This window comes from Carya illinoinensis, chromosome 12 (assembly GCF_018687715.1).
Source record: "Carya illinoinensis cultivar Pawnee chromosome 12, C.illinoinensisPawnee_v1, whole genome shotgun sequence".
Taxonomy (NCBI): domain Eukaryota; kingdom Viridiplantae; phylum Streptophyta; class Magnoliopsida; order Fagales; family Juglandaceae; genus Carya; species Carya illinoinensis.
Window position 1 is genome coordinate 8,187,307 of NC_056763.1, and position 15,916 is coordinate 8,203,222.

The 15,916-nt window shown below is 38.3% G+C and overlaps 1 non-coding gene across 1 annotated transcript; it reads left to right on the plus strand.

Annotated features, from left to right (window-relative positions):
- The first annotated feature begins 3,546 nt into the window (after window positions 1-3,546).
- LOC122290549 lies at window positions 3,547-3,653 on the plus strand. The gene has a single exon (XR_006236413.1). It is a non-coding gene; the product is annotated as a small nucleolar RNA R71 (small nucleolar RNA).
- The last annotated feature ends 12,263 nt before the right edge of the window (window positions 3,654-15,916 follow it).

Genomic DNA, 15,916 nt, shown 5'->3' on the forward strand with positions numbered 1-15,916 from the left:
CTTCTTACGTTGATGGTAAGTAAGATCAGGTGGTAAAACTTTACAAGCTAGGTAGTTAACAATATCAGCATAAAACGGAAGCTTGATCTCACGTGCAAACAACTGCTCATCAGGGAATGCCTCTGGGACCACTGAATCTGTTTTTTCTTCCTCTTGCTCTAACCGAGAGAGATGGTCAGCCACTAAATTTTCACTTCCTTTCTTGTCTCAAATCTCCAAATCAAATTCTTGAAGAAGTAGGATCCAACGAATTAGTCTAGGCTTAGCATCCTTCTTGCCAAACAAATAGCGAAGTGCTGCATGATCAGTGAACACTATCACCTTTGTACTAATGAAGTAAGACTGAAATTTATCACAAGTAAACACCATAGCAAGCATCTCCTTCTCAGTTGTCGTATAATTCAATTGAGCTTCATCAATGTCCGGCTTGCATAATAGATGGCTCTAAACAGCTTGTCTCGCCTTTGCCCCAACACTGCTCCAATTGCAAAGTCACTTGCATCGCACATAACTTCAAAAGGTTGACTCCAATCAGGCACAATCACAATTGGTGCTGAAATTAGTTTCTCCTTGAGTGCATTAAAGGCCTGCAAACAAACAATATCAAAATCAAATGCATATTTTTTCTCAAGAAGATTACATAAAGGTTTAGAGAGTTTAGAAAAATCCTTGATAAATCTTCTATAAAATCCCGCATGTCCCAGAAAACTTCTGATTCCCTTCACATTCTTTGGAGGTGGTAGTTTCTCTATGGTTGCAATTTTGGCTCGATCCACCTCAATTCCTTTAGATGACACTCTATGGCCAAGCACGATCACTTCTTGAACCATGAAATGAAACTTCTCCCAATTCAGGACTAGATTCTTATCTTCATATCTCAGCAAAACAAGAGCTAAGTTATGCAAACAATGATCAAAAGATGTACCAAAAGATGAAAAATTATCCATGAAAGCTTCCATTATATCTTCCACCATATCAGAAAAGATAGCCATCATGCAACGTTGAAATGTCGTAGGGGTGTTGCACAATCCAAAGGGCATCCTCCTAAAAGCAAACGTTCCATAGGGGCATGTGAATGTAGTTTTCTCTTGATCTTCAGGAGCTATAGCAATCTGATTATACCCCGAATAACCATCCAAAAAACAATAGTAGGAGTACCCAGCCAATCGATCCAACATTTGATCAATGAATGGAAGTGGAAAATGATCCTTCCTTGTTGCTTTATTCAACTTGCGGTAATCCATGCATACACGCCATCCCGTGACCGTTCTTGTAGGAATGAACTCATTATTGTCATTTTTCACCACCGTCATTCCACCCTTCTTTGGTACAACTTGCACTGTACTTACCGATGAGCTGTCTGAAATAGCATAAATAATTCCAGCATTAAGGAGTTTCAAAATTTCAGCTCTCACTACTTCTTTCATTGCTGGATTTAATCTTCTTTGGTGCTCGATCATTGGCTTGTAAAGCTCCTCCATTAAAAGGAATAAATGGAGGGACTTATTCCTTTTATGTCAGAAATAGTCCATCCCAAGGCTGTTCTATGCTCCCCCAATACACGCAGCAACTTTTCCTCTTCTTCGGGTGTGAGTGATGTAGTAACAATCACTGGAAAGGTATCACTATCCCCCAAGAACGCATAGCGAAGATGCTCAGGTAATTGCTTCAACTCCGGAGTTGTATTTTTCTGCATCTTTTCTTTAGCATTTTCAGATTCAACCTTTGGTACCACCGGCTCTAGCTTCCCCACTTCATTACTAAGTGATGTAACCTGCTGCAATGCTCCCAAAGCAAAAAACATAGTGGAGAAATTCTTCACTAACAAAAGGCAAGTCAGATTCACAAATGACATAATTATTAAAATCAAAAGCATGAGATGAAGTGGTGATACAGCGTTCTAGGTGATTGGATGGCATATCTTCTTGAAATGCCTCTTCTACACATTGCTTAATGACATCTACCCGAAAGCAAGTACTTGGATCTTCTGGAAATTTCATGGCTTGGTAGATGTTGAACATAACTTCTTCCTTATTAACTCTCAATGTCAATTCACCCTTTTGAACATCAATCAAAGCTCTTCCCGTGGCCAAGAATGGTCGACCAAGAATTAGAGAGACTTCATCTTCTTCCATGTCTAACTTCACAAAATCAGCAGGAAAAATAAATTTATCCACCTTTACCAATACGTCTTCTATGATTCCACGTGGATACTTGATGGACTGATCCGCTAGTTGCAAAGAAATTGTTGTGTGCTTCATCTCTCCAAGTCCTAATTTCCTGCATATAGAAAGTGGCATAAGATTAATGCTAGCACCAAGATCACATAAAACCCTATCAAAAAATGAATTCCCAATAGTGCAAGGCAAAGTGAAACTCTCCGGATCTTTTAATTTTTAAGGCAATTTCTTTTGAAGAATGGCACTGCATTCTTCAGAAAGCTTCACTGTTTCAAACTCCTCCAATCTTCTCTTCTTGGAAATGATGTCCTTCAAGAATTTGACATAGTTTGGCATTTGTTCCAAGGCATCTGCAAAAGGAATATTTATGTGAATTTTCTTAAAAATATCCAAAAACTTAGAAAATTGTTTATCTAATTTTTGCTTTTGAAAATGCTGAGGGTAAGGAAGTGGAGGAGCGAGGTCAGGAAATGAAATTGCAGGAGGCAAGTCGGTCTCTCTTAGTGTATCATTGACAATCTCCTCTTCTTCTACTTGATCTTTGCTTTGGCCATTGTTCGCAACTGTAGGGGTGGATTTGCTCTCCTTTAATGGTGACCTCTCAATTTCTTTTCCACTCCTAAGTGTGATGGCATTGCATTGTTCCTTTGGATTCACTTTAGTGTTGCTAGGAAAAGCTCCTCTTTGTTGGGCATTGATGGTCGTGGCTAGTTGCCCAATTTGCACTTCAAGATTCTTCATAGTGGCTCCCATATTGCTACAATGAGTCTCAAGGTTGTCCAACTGTGAATCAGTATTTTTAAACCTTGCATTGGTCTCCTGAACAAAGGAAACCATGGCATCCTCAAGTGACATCTTTTTCTCGCTTGGTTGGCTATCAAATCCTGGAGGATGTTGAGGTTGCAACACATTCTTTGTATTTCCATATGAAAAATTCTCATGATTTCTAAGCCCTGGATGATAGTAATTTGGCATAGGATTACCACGATAGTTGTAGTTCCGATTGTTGACATATTGAACTTGTTCTTGACTTGCTTCATTACTTGGAACTGTTATACTTGTAGATGTAACATATTCTGTACTTTGTGGTATCCTTTATGTTGTCAAGGCTGAAATCTGATGAGATAGAGTAGCTACTTGAGCTGAAAGGGCTGCTATCGGCTCCAAGTCATGAATTCCAACAACCTTCTTAGCCAAAGTCCTCTCAGTTGGCCATTGATAATTATTTGAGGCCATTTCTTCCAAAAGGGCAGTAGCACCCTCAGCTGTCTTTGACATCAAAGTGGCACCAGAAGCAGCATCAACTGTAGTTCGAGTTTGCCCATTTAACCCATTATAGAATATCTGAACTTGCAACCAAACTGGCAATCCATGTTGTGGGCAACGTCAAACCAAGTCTTTATACCTTTCCCACGCTTCATAGAGTGACTCAAAATCATTTTGCTTGAATTGACCAATCTCACTCCTAAGTTGGGCTGTTTTTGCAGGAGGAAAGAATGATGCTTCCCGATGTCCTGCCATGTCCTGCCAACTAATGATGCTTCCCGATTGTAAAGACTGTAGCGAACCTCTAGCCTTGTTCCTCAAAGAAAAAGGAAACAATCTCAATCTAATGGTGTCTGCAGTAACACCATTGATCTTCACAGTGTCGCAAATCTCCAAGAACATTGCCAAATGAATATTGGGATCATCCAGTGGCAATCCGCTGAATTGAGCCTGCTGCACCATGCTAATCAAAGCTGGTTTGAGCTCAAAGTTGTTGGCATTAATTGTCTGGCGCATTATGCTCGAGTAATTTCCATTCACAACTGGTCGTACATAGTCCTTCAAGGTGCGTGGTAGTGCCTCACGTTCTTCTTCAGCCATGACAAGTATCTTATTTCTTCTTCGTGATCTAAGAGTTCTTTCAATCTCTGGATCAAAAGGAATAATATCACGAGATCTAGCACGGCGCATCCAACGTCAAAAACACACCTGGAGAACAAAGATAAAATAAAATTCTAAATTAAAATCAAGATTACTTTGTATCGATATTGATAAAAAGAATAAGAATAAACCAATCCCCGGCAACGGAGCCAAAAACTTGATCGGTGTAAAACTGCAAGTGCACAGTATCGTAGTTTTATAATAAAGTGATAAGAAAAGATCGTCCTCAGGGAATGGTACCTTACTTTTGCCAAATACCAAAATTATACTAATCTCGATTTTATTTAGAGGAATCACTAAGATTTTTGTAGTTGCAAATTAAATTAAGATCAACTCAAAGAGAAATACGGAAAGGAAATAAAACTGACGTTCAAAGATCAAATTTATGGGAAAGAAAACTTCTAGGAAATCGACTTCACCTACTTCTTCACTATGCTTTTTTCATCCAGCTAATGTAATTTAATTCTTTTCGTCTATTAGAAAATCTCTAATTCATCCAAAAGCCTCTTTCGATAGTCAATTGGAAATGACTCTTGTTTATCAATTAACACAAGAATATGCAAATTAAATAATAAAGAAAGCATTAAGATCAATGATTTAATTACTACATAGGTTCATACAAGTCTTTCGATCTCTATATTTACCTATGCTGAAATATTCAAGATCTACCCTATGATTCCCTCTTTCGATAGCAAATCACAAGATTAAATATCATCTAATTAATGGCCAGTTAATTAGAAGTAATAAACTCAGAATAAATCAAATAAACAAAGAGAGAATTGCCTAAAATTAGCATAGACAATCAAGCATAGTTCAGAAATAGGTTATATCATTTTCCTAGAATAAATAAAATTTAGCTCATGCTCTAAATGGAATTCAACATAAACGAATTCACCATAATTGTTCTGAGAATATTGGAAGAAAATAAAAGCTGAAAGATACTCCTTGCAACCGCAACTCGTCTTCAAAAAACTCAAGGAAATGATTCAATGCTTTTCTCCTGTCTGTGCTCGTGTATGATTCCAACGTACGTGCAATATATGGACTTCCCTCTCCAAAATAGATGAATTGAATCCTTATAGCTGTGTTTTCCTGTCCCAAAAAGTGTTCTTCAGTCAACAACTGCGGCCATAGAGTGAAAAATCCCTTTTATATGGTGTGACGGTGGAAAACCTTAAATCTGTCAAAATACGATGTTCACTCGAGCGGGGTGTCGAGCGCACATCGAGAGTTCGACTCTACCTGATTTCGCTCGAGTGTCCTATTGAGCGCACGTTGAGTGTTCAACTCTGCCTGATTTCGCTCGAGCAGCCAATGTCTCCGCTCGAGTGATCTTTGTTTTCCAGCAACCCGCTCGAAGATTAGACTTGATCAACCACATTTCAATACGAGGAAAGCCATTCCAACGACAAAGTCACCGCCAATCGCCACCTAGGTGCACCTCTTTCTGCATTGCAACTAATCGGACTCTAGCCTACGCCGTTTACACCATTTTCTCAACGGAAATCTCATCAACTACATCCCACCATGATAGTCGTAACTCAATTCTAGCATTGGACGAATTGACCCTAGGAAACCCGTCTTTTCTTTCATTCTTTGAATTTTAGCCCATAGATGTCATACCATTGGTTTCCCTCATGCCCCTTATCTAGCCTCAGTTAAGCTTGTAACCGGAGTTATGGGCATTAATCAACTTACAAGTGATTAATCATCTTTAAACCATCTTCCACACTTAATTTCATTTTTAATTCTTTCTCTTTTTTTTTTTTGATATGGGCCTTATATTACTCTTATTGTTTTGTTTTTCATCATTCTTAGAGCGGAATAGAAGATTACACTTGATCCACCACATTTCAATACAAGGAAAGTCCTTCCACCACCCAAGTCACCGCCAATCGCCACCTAGGTGCACCTGCATGTGCATTGCAACTAATCAGACTCTACCCTATGCCGTTAACACCATTTTCTCACAGGATATCTCAGCAAATGCATCCCACCTTAACCGTCAAAACTTAGTTCTAGCATTGGACGAATTGACTCAAACAGACCCTTCTTTTCCTTCATTCTTCCAATTGTAACCCACAGATACCATACCATTGGTTTCCCTCAAGCCCAAGATATGCCGTACTCCCCTTATCGTGCCTTCGTTAAGCTTGTAACCGGAGTTAAGTTCATTAATCAACTTACAAGTGATTAGTCAGCTCTAAACCATGTTTCAAGCTTAATTTCCTTCTTAATTCTTTCTCACCACTTTATATGGACATTAATACTTTTATCATTGTTTCCCATCATTCTTAGAGCAGAATAGAAGATTAGAATTGATCCACCACATTTCAATGCAAGGACAGTCGTAGCTATGACAAAGTCACCGCCAATCGCCACCTAGGTGCACTTCTTAGTGAATTGCAACTAATCGAACTCTAGCCTATGCCGTTTACACCATTTTCTCAATGGAAATCTCATCAAATACATCCCACCTTGACAGTCGTAACTCAGCTCTAGCATTGGACGAATTGACCCTAAAATACCCGTGTTTTCTTTCATTCTTCTAATTTTAGCCCACAGATGTCATACCATTGGTTTCCGTCATGCCCAAGATGTGCCATACGCCGCTTATCTAGCCTTGGTTAAGCTTGTAACTAGAGTTATGGGCATTAATCAACTTACAAGTGATTAATCATCTTTAAACCATCTTCCGCACTTAATTTCATTTTTAATTCTTTCTCTCGTTTTTGATATGGGCCTTATTACTCTTATTGTTTTGTTTCCCATCATTCTTAGAGCGGAATAGAAGATTAGACTTGATCCACCACATTTCGATAGAAGGAAAGTCATTCCAACACCCAAGCCGCCGCCAATTGCCACCTAGGTGTACCTGCATGTGCATTGCAACTAATCGGACTGTACCCTATGCCGTTCACACCATTTTCTCATGGGAAATCTCAGCAAATATATCCTACCTTATCCGTCAAAACTCAGTTCTAGCTTTGGACGAATTGACTCAAACAAACCCTTCTTTTCCTTCATTCTTCCAATTGTAACCCATAGATGCCATACCATTGTTTTCCCTCAAGCCCAAGAGGTGCCGTACTCCCCTTATGTTGCTTTCGTTAAGCTTGTAACCGGAGTTAAGGTCATTAATCAACTTACAAGTGATTAGTCATCTCTAAACCATGTTTCAAGCTTAATTTCCTTCTTAATTCTTTATCACCACTTTTATATGGACATTAATACTTTTATTGTTGTTTCCCATCATTCTTAGAGGAGAATAGAATATTAGACTTTATCCATCACATTTCAAAACAAGGACAGTTGTTCCAACAACAAAGTCACCGCCAATAGCCACCTAGGTGCACATCTTTGAGCATTGCAACTAATCAAACTCTCGCCTATGCCGTTTACACCATTTTCTAGAGGGAAATATCATCAAATACATCCCACCTTGACAGTCGTAACTCAGTTCTAGCATTGGATGAATTGAATCTAATAAATCCATCTTTTCTTTCATTCTTCAAATTTTAGCCCACAGATGCCATACCATTGGTTTCCCACATGCCCAAGATGTGCCATACACCCCTTATCTAGCCTCGGTTAAACTTGTAACTGGACTTAAGGGCATTAATCAACTTACAAGTGATTAATCATCTTTAAACCATCTTCCGAACTCAATTTCATTGTTAATTCTTTCTCTCTTTTGCGATATGGGCCCTATTACTCTTAGTTTTTTGTTTTCCATCATTCTTAGAGCGGAATAGAAGATTATACTTGATCCACCACATTTTATTACAAGGAAAGTCATTCCAACGCCATAGTCACCGCTGATCGCCACCTAGGTACACCTCTTTCTGCATTGGAACTAATCGTACTCTAGCCTATGCCTTTTCGACCATTTTCTCAAGGGAAATCTCATCAAATACATCCCACCTTGATAGTCGTAACTCAATCATAACATGTCATACCATTGGTGATATGAACCCGCGGGAAGAGAATCCCTTGAACCCCGAGTCAATTTGAAAACTTACCCAAGAACGCCAAACTCAAGTCTATGGATGGAGAATTTAGACCCGTTGAGAACTCATTTCAAGAACCTAGATTATATCAAAATCTAGACCCGTTGAAATCCCGTCTCAAGAACCCAAATTACGAGGAGGAATGCCACAAAGGTTGTGATTTACCTTTGATAAGTTTAAGAGTTCAATTAAGAACAAGAGGAAAAAACTCACTCACAATTAAAATTTGAAATAAAATAATGTCTGCCTTGAAATGGCTGGTTACATCCTTTAAATACCCTCCCCAAAACATGATAAAACCCTAGACTAAAATTTGAGACCCTTTTTCTCAAAAATGCCCTTAGTGAACAGTAGCCGCAGGTACTATAGCGTGAATAGTGTCATGCTATAGTACTTCTAAACCCTAGTTCAAATAAGTAAGACATATATGGGTTAAACATCCTCAAGCCCACTTATTCAAAACTAATAATAAAAATTCTTTAAACAAATTGAAAACCTTAATATCTAAAGGCCATATTTCTAAATCAAGTCTTCCACAGCTTGGATCAAGTGGATCAAAGCTGGTTCTTCTTCTTTCAAGCCCATCTTGAGTGTTGGGGTCTTGCTAGCTTCTTCCCAAGTGGTTTGTACTAATACTTGCATTGCTTCCTTGATTTTCTTGGCTCTCGATCTTGTAATTGGCCCATCTGGAATTTGCAAAAGATCTTTAAGAGTAGGCCTGCCTTGGTTCCCATCAATTGGTTTCCCTCATGCCCTTTATCTAGCCTCGATTAAGCTTGTAACCGGAGTTATGGGCATTAATCAACTTACAAGTGATTAATCATCTTTAAACCATCTTCCACACTTAATTTCATTTTTAATTCTTCCTCTCTTTTTTGATATGGGCCTTATTACTCTTATTGCTTTGTTTCCAATCATTCTTAGAGCGGAATAGAAGATTAGACTTGATCCACCACATTTTAAGACAAGGAAAGTCATTCGAACACCCAAGTCACTGCCAATTGCCACCCAGCTGCACCTTTTGAGCATTGCAACTAATCAGACTCTACCCTATGCCGTTTACACCATTTTCTCAAGGGAAATCTCAGCAAATGCATCACACCTTAACCGTCAAAATCAGTTCTAGCATTGCACGAATTGACTCAAACAAACCCTTCTTTTCCTTCATTCTTCCAATTGTAATGCACAGATGCCATACCATTGGTTTCCCTCAATCCCAAGAGGTGCCATACACCCCTTATCTTGCCTTCGTTAAGCTTGCATTCGGAGTTAAGGTCATTCATCAACTTACAAGTGATTAGTCATCTCTAAACCATGTTTCAAGGTTAATTTGCTTCTTAATTCTTTCTCACCACTTTTATATGGACATTAATACTTTTATTGTTGTTGCCCATCATTCTTAGAGCAAAATAGAAAATTAGACTTGATCTACCACATTTCAATACAAGGAAATCATTCCAACGACAAAGTCACCGCCAATTGCCACCTAGGTGCACCTCTTTGAGCATTGCAACTAATCGGACTCTAGCCTATGCCGTTTACACCATTTTCTCCAGGGAAATCTCATCAAAAACATCCCACCTTGACAAGTGTAACTCAGTTCTAGCATTGGACGAATTGACTCTAGGAAACCCGTCTTTTCTTTCATTCTACGAAGTTTAGCTCACAAATGTCATACCATTGGTTTGCCTCATGCCCAAGATGTGCCATACGCCCCTTATCTAGCCTTGGTTAAGTTGTAACTGGACTTAAGGACATTAATCAATTTACAAGTGATTAATCATCTTTAAACCATCTTCCGCACCTAATGTCATTTTTAATTCTTTCTCTCTTTTTTGATATGGGCCTTACTACTCTTGTTGTTTTGTTTTCCACCATTCTTAGAGCAGAATAGAAGATTAGACTTGATCCACCACATTTTAATACAAGGAAAGTCATTCCAACGCCATAGTCACCACCAATCGCCACCTAGGTCCACCTCTTTTTGCATTGTAACTAATCGGACTCTAGCCTATGCCGTTTACACCATTTTCTCAAGAGAAATCTCATCAAATACATCCCACCTTGACAGTCATAACTTAGTTCTAGCATTGGATGGATTGACTCTAAGAAACCTGTCTTTTCTTTCATTCTTCAAATTTTAACCTACAGATGCCACACCATTGGTTTCCCTCAAGCCCAAGACGTGCGTGCCATACTCCCCTTATCTTGCCTTCGTTAAGCTTGTAACCGGAGTTAAGGTCATTAATCAACTTACAAGTAATTAGTCGTCTCTAAATCAAGTTACAAGGTTGATTTGCTTCTTAATTGTATCTCACCACTTTTATATGGATAATAATACGTTTATTGGTGTTCCCATCGTTCTTAGCGCAGAATAGAAGATTAGACTTGATCTACCACATTTCAATACAAGGAAAGTCATTCCAATGACAAAGTCACCGCCAATCGCCACCTAGGTGCACCTCTTTGAGCATTGCAACTAATCGGACTCTAGCCTATGCCGTTTACACCATTTCCTCAAGGGAAATCTCATCAAATACATCCCACCTTGACTGTCGTAACTCAGTTCTAGCATTGGACGAATTGACTCTTAGAAACCTGTCTTTTCTTTCATTCTTCGAATTTTAGCCCACAGATGTCATACCATTGGTTTCCCTCATGCCCAAGATGTGCCATTCGCCCCTTATCTATCCTTGGTTAAGCTTGTAACTGGACTTAAGCGCATTAATCAACTTACAAGTGATTAATCATCTTTAAACCATCTTCCGCACTTAATTTCATTGTTAATTCTTTCTCTCTTTTTTGATTTGGGCCTTATTACTCTTATTGTTTTGTTTTCCATCATTCTTAGAGTGGAATAGAAGATTAGACTTGATCCACCACATTTTAATACAAGGAAAGTCATTCCATCGCCAAAGTCACTGCCAATTGCCACCTAGGTGCACCTCTTTGGGCATTGCAACTAATCGGACTCTAGCCTATGCCGTTTATACCATTTTCTCAAGAGAAATCTCATCAAATACATCCCACCTTGACATTCGTAACTCAGTTCTAGCATTGGACAAATTGACTCTAAGAAACCCGTCTTTTCTTTCATTCTTCGAAGTTTAGCCTACAGATGTCATACCATTGGTTTCCCTCATTCCCAAGATGTGCCATTTGCCCCTTATCTAGCCTTGGTTAAACTTGTAACTGGACTTAAGGGTATTAATCAGCTTACAAGTGATTAATCATGTTTAAACTATCTTCCGCACTTAATTTCATTGTTAATTCTTTCTCTTTTTTTTGATATGGGCCTTATTACTCTTATTGTTTTGTTTTCGTTCATTCTTAGAGCGAAATGGAAGATTAGACTCGATCCACCACATTTTAATACAAGGAAAGTCATTCCAACGCCAAAGTCACCGCCAATCACCACCTAGGTGCACCTCCTTGAGCATTGCAACTAATCGAACTCTAGCCTATGCCGTTTACACCGTTTTCTCAAGGGAAATATCATCAAATACATCCCACCTTGACAGTCGTAACTCAATTCTAGCATTGGGCGAATTGTCTCTAGGAAACCTGTCTTTTCTTTCATTCTTCAAATTTTAGCCCACAAATGTCATACCATTGGTTTCACTCATGCCCAAGATGTGCCATTTTGATGGGCCCCGAGGCAGACCAAGTCTTACGGATCAATTACAAGATTATGGCCACAAAGATCAAGGTAGCAATGCAAGAATTGGTACAATTCAATTGGGATGAAACTGGCAAGAGCCCGACACTCATGATGGGCTTGAAAGATGGAGAACCAATTTTGATCCACTTGATCCAAGCTATGAAAGACACGACTTGGGCCTATTATTATTGAAGGCCTTGGACTTATTCATTTCATTAAAAGAGCTTATTTTGTTAGTTTAGAATAAGTGGGCTTGAGGATGTCAGCCCACACATATGTCTTATTTTAATTGAATGACTCACTCAAAAAATGAGTAGCACTAAAGCTATCCCAAGTGCAAGAGGATGTCGTGTAATAATTAGGAATAAATTCCTAGATCGTCTCCTCAGGGAAAGTTACTTAAAAATCAAACTCATTGAAAAGGGTGAAAAACTTCACAAAGAGAAAACAAAATGATGGTATGTGCAATGGATGGAAAGGGGTACTAGTCATGGACTAGATTCATGTTTTTAGATTTTGATTGTCGGATTAGAATGTAAATGACTAATAGATTAAACTCAGAAATTAATAAAACTAAATTAAGAATCAAACTAAATTAGGAAGTAATTGAAAAAACAAGCACTCAAAAATGAAAAGCCCTGAAATCAATGTTCTAGGGTTCACCATTGTATTCAAATCACAAATTCTCAAATTAAACCACCGTAATTGTAATCACTATTAAAATGAAAAGTTTAACGAAACAATAAAAATAAATAACATGAATTAAATGAATAACAAATAATTACTCAAACGTCTAAATCAAAATTCTCCAAAATAATTCAAAAATTTAAAACTGAAATGAAATAGCAAGTAGGGAATTGAAAAGATCAAGCCAATTGAATGGAGATGAAGATTCGAAGCAGTGGAGGAGGCTAAGCTGCAGTGGCAATTGGACCCCTCAAGGAGTTTTTCAATCTGCTGCAGTGTGAGTGAATGATCCAGTGGAAATTGTGTAGCTTCGTGAATGATCGATTGTATGAATCCTCCTCTCCGAATCTGAATGAAAATCAATGGAAAATAATGAATTCTAAGTGTTTCTCTACTCAAAATCGAGTTTTCCAGCCAAAGGTCGGCCATAAGATGTAAAAAATCGGAATAAACCCTGATCTGTAAAATACGATATTCGCTCGAGCGGAGTGTCGAGAGAACATCGAGCGTTCGACTCTGCCTAAGTTCGCTCGAGCGGCCTGTTGAGCGAACATCGAGCATTCGACTCTGCCAAAGTTCGCTGAGCGGCCTGTCAAGCGAACATCGAGCATTCGACTCTGCCTGAATTCGCTCGAGCGGCCAAATGCCTCTGCTCGAGCGATCACTTTTCCCGCAACTCGCTCGAGCCCACTGTCGAGCGGAAGTCGAGCGTTTGAATCTGCCTGACTTCGCTCGAGCGATATATACCATAATTCATATTAATCAACAGTTGATAAAATTAGAGCAGAAATTCATGCTTTTAATCAATTAAAATCACAACTTTATTTATTCATTTTTTCATATAAAACCAATGATAAAGTAATGAAAGAATTAATATATATTGGTTCCAAAAGCATTAAAAATGCTATAATTCAGCTCAATCACACCCCCCAACTAGCATTTTGCTAATCATTGAGCAAAATAGTGAAAATTAATTGAGATGAATATTGCATAAAGATCTAAATTCAAACAAAAACAATCAAACACAATTCTGAATTCTCACAAAAGTGACACGTTACTACTCAACCCTCAAGGGTTATACCCACCAAGACTATCTCAACAATCTTTCACATAGAATTAAGGCAAATGTCTCATAACTCAAATGTGTGTGTGGAGCTAGACCGGTTGTGTGTTCCTCATTACTAGCCATGATTTGCCATAGGATTTTTCAACCTTAAGATTAATCATTGCTGATTCTAACTACCTCAAAGCCCAAGGGATTAGCAGTTTTCATGCCATCTCTATTTTTAAAGGTTGGACACTCAACCCCCAAAGTCTTGGGTAACTGTTTCTAGCCCTTTTTACTTAGGAAAGTTCACTAAGTTGCCTTTATTCCTTCTCTCCCTTTTTTTTTTTTCCTTTTTCTTCTTCTCTTTTCAAATCCTTTTTTCTTTTCTTTTCTTTTTTTTTTCTTTTTTTTTCTTTTTTCTTTTTATCTTTTTGGCATGGCTCGGTAGTCCTGCCGTTTACTTCTCCAGTGTTAAATCAATGAATGGTGAATAAGGAACACTACAAGCGTAAGCATGTGCAAAATGTCCTTCAAAATTTGCCTTTCGTTCTACAAAAATTTTATCAAGTTTCATCTCAATAAGCATAACATCCTGGAGTTTCAAGCCACATATCAACAAAATATGATGCATCAAAAATCATGCTCTATGTTTTAAGCTTGAAAATAAATCTTCACAAATGATCCCGCTCAACTACTCCACCAAGATGCTCAAATTTCACAAATATTATTTTTTTATTTATTTTTAAAAAACTGTGCACACATGCTACGCCCCAACTAGTGAGAGACATAGTCCTCAATGAGTTGAACGAAAGAAAACAAAGTGCACAAGAAAAAAAAAAACAAGCAAAACAAACAAACAACATGAAATATAAAATCAAAGCAAAAGAACAAATAAAAACAAAGCATGTAAAGAAAACTGTAAAGAAGGAGAAGCAAATCAAAACACTTCCCTGGGGTCTTGCACGAGCAAGATCTCTTCATGTGGATCAAAGACCTTCAGAAATGACTTTAGACGTTGTCCGTTGACAGTGAAGCTATTACCATTCTTCGGATTGACAATGTCTACCGCACCATGAGGATGAATGGTCTTTACAATGTACGGCCCACTCCATTGGGATTTCAACTTTCCAAGAAAAATGTGCAAGCGAGAGTTGTAAAGAAGAACTTCCTGGCCAAGTGTGAAATGCTTTGGATGAATTTTCTGATCATGCAGAATTTTCATGCGTTCCTTTGCAAGCTGAGCGTTGTCATAAGCATTCCGATGAGCTTCATCCAATTCATTGATCTGCAATTTTCTCAACCCTGAAGCTTCATCAAGTGACATGTTAACATGTTTTATGGCCCAAAGAGCTCGATGCTGAATATCAACAGGTAAATGACATGATTTACCATAAACTAATCGATAAGGAGACATCCCTATATTTGTTTTAAAAGCTGTCCTATAAGCCCACAAAGCATCAAGACGTTTAACTGACCAAATCTTTCCTATTAGGCTTGATGATTTTCTCTAAAATAATTTTTATCTCTCTATTTGCCAATTCAGCTTGCCCATTTGTTTGAGGGTGATAAGGGGTAGAAACTCTGTGTGTGATACCATATTTATTCACAAGTGTAGAAAATGGCTTATTGCAAAAATGAGAACCCCATCACTTAAAATAACTTTTGGCATGCCAAAACGAGCAAACAAAGATTGCAAAAATTTCAGGACAACATGATGGTCATTTGTTTTGCAAGCAATGGCCTCCACCCATTTTGAAACATAATCCACAGCCAATAGAATATATGTGTTTCCAAAAGAAATTGGAAAAGGTCCCATGAAGTCTATTCCCCAATAATCAAAAATTTCTAAAGTAAGAAAAGGGGAAAGAGGCATCATGTCTCTTTTGCTGATGGATCCTAATTTTTGACAAGGCTCACAAGCCTTGCAAAAATTATAAGCATCTTTAAACATGGAAGGCCAGTAAAAATCACTTTGCAAAATTTTTGAAACTGTTTTCTTTTCTGAAAAATGACCACCACATGCACCCATATGACAAAATCTCAAAACCAAAGAAAACTCATCATCAGGAATGCATCTTCGAATCAATTGGTCCGAACAATATTTAAAAAGATATGGATCATCAAAATAAAAGTGTCGTACCTCAGAGAGAAACCGACGCTTATCTTGGGTGGACCATTCAGAAGGCATTCGCTCAGTCACCAAATAATTGACTATGTCAGCATACCAGGGAGCGCTATCAACCACAAACAGCTGCTCATCTGGGAAACTATCAGCAAGAGGAAGGCTGAGATTTGAAGAAGGAGATGATGACAATCTAGAGAGGTGGTCAGCTACCACGTTTTCAACTCCTTTCTTGTCCTTAATGTTGATGTTGAACTCTTGAAGTAATAGAATCCAACGAAT